The following is a 4,882-nucleotide window of genomic DNA, read 5'->3' on the forward strand; positions in this document are numbered from 1 at the left end:
GGGAAAGCATTCAGTACTCACAACAGTTGCAAAATACATGAAATAAATCACATTGGAGAGAAACCCTATGTATGTTACTAAAATGGAAGAACATTTACAAGACACAGTTTTAAAATACATGAAAGAAGTCACACTGGGGAAAATTATGAACGTAAACAATGTAGGAAAGCGTGTGCTGCACTTAGATAATTCCACAATATACAAAAGAATGTACACTAGGGGGAAGCCCTATGAATATAACCAGTGTATGAAAGCATTTATTACACAATTGTCACAGATGTGAAAAGTCACACCAAGTAGAAACTACATGTATGTAAGTCATTGGAGAGAATTTTCAAAGTTTTTATTTTGTTGGCATAAAACTCACATTCAAAAAATTAAATAAGATAAATAAAACTCACATTCAAATGAAAACATATGTAAGACTGTTGGAAGATATTTACTAATGTTTCATTCTATTAGCCTAAATGAACTCTCACCTAGGAGAAACTGTATGTAAGTAATTTGGAAAAGTATTCACTCATGTACTATCAGTTACATACAAGAAGTCGCACTGGGGAGAAATGCTATCCATATAAGATTGTTTTGAATATCTGGTGAAAATTTCTCATGTATAGGAGACCTGTAGAAATTATATGAAAAGTTTGATGTCTATTTTTGTTTGTGTTTCAGAATAATACATAACCAGATGGAGATATTCTAAAAACTATAAATACTATGTAGTGTGTTTTTCTCATAAATCTTTGCAGTACTTATCTATAATGGTTACTATAAAAATAAAGATTAAATTGATATAAAAGACCCAGCAATAAGTCCAAAATTAGCACTATGCTTATATGATATGGTCTTATTGTCTGTTATTGAGAAATAACCTGCTAGAGTAATTGTGGAATCATTGACACTCTATTCTGAAATGGTTATATATAAGCTATTTGATTTTACTTTTTGCAGGCTTGGCTATTTAAATGACATTCAGAGTTTTCTTTTATTCTGATTCTACAGTAATATTTCAATAGATCTTCATAAAGATCAGGTTATAAGACTTTGTCTTAGTATGAAACTCATTTTACTATTTGTAAGTTAAACTTTCCTTGTGTAATCTGAAGCCTTTTTGTAAAGGTTTTTCTTTTTATTAAGCATAAAAAATTTATTGTATTTTGTGTTTTTGAAAGACTGTTATTACTACGTTAATGGATTGTGATAGTTCTAAACATGTTTTTTTAGCTCAATAAGAGTGGTAAATTTTTTCTTTTACCTTTTTAACAAGCAATATGTATATGTGATATGTGTCTGTTTGTACAATAAAGCTGTTTCTTTTTCATACTACCTCCTTAAATACCCAGTTTTTCCCAAGAGTACAAGAAATATTTAAATAAAGTTGGTATTTTAATTATCACTTGCCTTGCTGCATATGCTAGCCAAAACTCTAATAATAACCAAGTCCTTTTAAGTTTTAAAGGCTTTTAAGTTTTGGAAAGTATTTTTTATTAGAAAGGAAAATTAAAATTGAAGAGACTAGGGCTCAGGAGATAACTTACTGGTCTAAGGGCTTGCCCAGCAAGTACAAGGACCCAAGTTCGATCCCTGGTACCACAGGCCTGTAAACCCAGCGCTGGGGAGTCTGAGATAGGAGGATCACTATGAGTCTGAACTGCATAGCAAGACCCTGTAACAAATAAATAAGTTTTTTAAATGTAGAGGTTATCAAATAGTTCTGGCACCTGTAATCCTAGTGCTTGGGAGGCTGAAAACATGAGGATCACTACGAGTTCTATCTGTGTAGTGAGACCCTGTAGGCCATATACTAAACATATAAGAAATAATGATAACTAAAACAATCTTAAAAATGAAACAAAGGGGATACTGAGCCAAGACAGGATATAAACAGGACCTTGAAGTTAAAAGACTTCCCCAAGCAGTAAGTTTTTCTAATTAAGAGAACAATCTTATCTCTAGGTTGACATTTACAACAGAAACTAAAGGGTTGCAGCTACAGTCTTTACTTTATAAACTAGGTTCAGAGCCAGGTCTTCTCAGCAGTAGCTTTATCTTGCCATAGAGATAAAGAGCTACTTTGCATGCCCAGTCTCAATCGCCCTCTCAGTGTGCCTGAAGGCAGGCTGGCACAGCACACCAGGGATGAACTCCTGTCCCTGAACCTGCCTAAGCAGGTGCTTTAGTCTGCTGAGCTATATGACCAGTCCCCCTTTGTTTGTTGGAAAACCAGATAATTGGGCCAGGGATGTAGCTCAGTAGCAAAGTGCTTGCTTGGGAAATACAAGGTCCTGAGTTCAATTCCTGGTATATGCCGCAAAATACCCGAATCAGATAATTATGGGCTGTCTAGTGGAACTTTGTGGATTTACTCCTGACAGTGCTGACCTTGCTGAATGCAAAAATCGTATGCCATTGTCCCTCTTTTCAAGCTATTTGCTGTACAATTGTTTAAGAGGTTATGGAACTGACCAGTTCATGATAGTCCACCACATAGTCTCAGGTAAATCTCCGGATGTGAGAAAAATGCAGACAAATTTTCTTTTCAACGATAAAAGACAGTCTGTAGTCCAGTAGCCAATGTAGTTCTTTCCAAGAGAAAATGTGTGAACCTGGTCTTGGCTGGCTGCACTTCTTTCAGCATTCTAGTCTTCTGAACTTTGACCAGAATCTCCCATCAAGTACAGCTTAAAGCATTCCAGGGCCTCTTTTTCATCTGCCTTCTTCAAACCTATCTACACTTTCTCCACAAAGTCAGTACTAGCTCATCAAGACTCATCTGGGGAGAGAATAAATGATCCACTGCTCAAGCCAAATGAATACTGTAGAGTACTGGCATGCCTTTTACTCCAGAAAACTTCCTGGCAATTGCTATATCCCATCTAAAATTATAACATGGCAAATGTAAAAAGGTTTTTTTCCTGCTTTTCTCTATCTGTACACTAAAAGTAAAAGGTATGTGTTATGGTTTATGTCTAGTTGTCCCTCCAAAGCCTCATGCAATCATGGGGCGGGGACTTCTAGGATTTGAGACTTAATTCATGATCCACTGGGATTATGGGTTTTAGTACTGCTGGGATTATGGATGTGTGTACCTTCCCCAGCCTGAGGCGATAGCCTGAATGCAGTTTAAGGGTGAGAGACTTCCTCTCTCTGTTCCCATTGTGCTGTTCCGCCGCCATGAACTGCTAGCCTCTGCCATGTGCCTTTCTGCCTTGGATCCAGCTGCGTATGGACCGAAACCCTCAGTAACTGTGAGCTGAATAAACCTTTCCTTCCTTTATTTTGGGTGTCGGGTATTTGTCCCAGTAATGAGAGAAGAGTAACTGAGACAGAATTATATGATAATTATGCACAGATACTAAACTTCCTCTTTTTCATAGAGTTGCCTGAAGGATTCCTTTTGGCTGAAGAATTTTCCCTGTTCGGTGTCAAACATTAGTAGCTCTTATTTTGTTCCGTTTTATCCCCAGTAGTTAATGAATCACATTTTTATTGGACGCCATCATAACGAGGTAGTGCACCATCACATCTTCATTAATAATGCTGGAGTCCTAGGTTCTGTGTCTGGCAGGCACTTTCCAAAACCTAACATCCGCATGTGTTCTCATCCATGGGTGCATATAAAAGATAGTCTAGATTTGGGGTCATCTTCCTGTTATTCACTAATGTCTCTGTTATTTGCTTATTCCATAACCCTAGAAAACAGACTCCATGATTTGGTGACTTTGGAGTATAATTGTACCTGGAACTAACTTCTGCTTCTTGAGTACAGTGATACCTTTGTTCCTAGTTTCTTCTTTCCAGTGTTGTAGTTGCAGATCAAATTGGTTCACAACCAAATTAATTTCCTTGTAAGCTCAATTTTTCTTTTTTCTTTTCTTTTCTTTTCTTTTTTTTTTTTTTTTTGTGTGGCTGTCCAGCTCAGCCTGCCCTGATATGTGGTGCGGGGAATCAAACCATGGTCCCTGCACTTGCCTAAGCTTGCCTAAGCAGGTGTGATAGACCATTGAGCTATCTTGCTGGCCCGTAAATTTGACTTTGAACTTAACCATTTAATTTTATTTGGTTTTCATCCAATTGAGTTTATAACTAGCATCATGGAAAGAATTGTTTGGAAACTGAGGTACCGCTGTACCATGGCAGTCCACCTTCATGAAAGTCTAGGCCTTCTGGACCATTGTTTTCTCTTTCTTCAGGTACTTTTCCCCTTCAGGAGATCCTCCTGGCATTTAGTTATTCCCTTCTTATACTAAAATTGGTAATTATCAACATAGATGATCTCTGATGGCTTGCTCATAATACTGAAGACCATGCAATGATCTGTGTTTCCTGTTCATATATTCTCACCCTCATTAATAAAAAATTACGAGATAGCCAAATATAATTTCTCTAATTATCATTCTAAATCCTTGAAAACACTTTAATATTTCTTTGCCCACCTATGCCATGTAGTGAACTCCTTGTTTTATAAATAATAAAATTTCTCAACTAAATACTACATTATGATATTCAGAACACAAGCTGAAGGATGGTCTCAAAATAATGTCACTCAAGAATCAGTAGCAGGCTGGGGAGATACCTCAGTAGAATAAGCGCTTGCCTGGCAAGCTCAAGGTCCTGAGTTCAATCCCTGGTTCCACAAAAAAAAAGAAAAGTATCAGTAGGAATTCTGATCTTAAATAAATCACCTGAACACTTGTTAAACACCTTAGACAAAAATGTTTTCTGTAAATTCTAATTGCAGCTATAATTGTGGTTACTACATTGTGCACCACAATAGTGACTGCAGAAATTGCTTTAACTCACTTGATTGAAACTGCTGAAATTATGAATAGCTATTTCCAAAATGTTGCCTCAGAATTATTGACTCAGATTATTTTCAATA

General features: G+C 36.6%; 1 protein-coding gene across 1 annotated transcript in view; it reads left to right on the plus strand.

Annotated features, from left to right (window-relative positions):
• The window catches only part of LOC101588711 (zinc finger protein 431), a 39,841-nt gene that overhangs the window by 32,294 nt on the left and 2,665 nt on the right, over window positions 1-4,882 (plus strand). The gene's annotated exons all lie outside the window — the stretch shown is intronic.

The sequence above is a fragment of the Octodon degus genome, unplaced genomic scaffold (assembly GCF_000260255.1).
Source record: "Octodon degus isolate 3935 unplaced genomic scaffold, OctDeg1.0 scaffold00030, whole genome shotgun sequence".
In the NCBI taxonomy this organism is placed as follows: Eukaryota; Metazoa; Chordata; class Mammalia; order Rodentia; family Octodontidae; genus Octodon; species Octodon degus.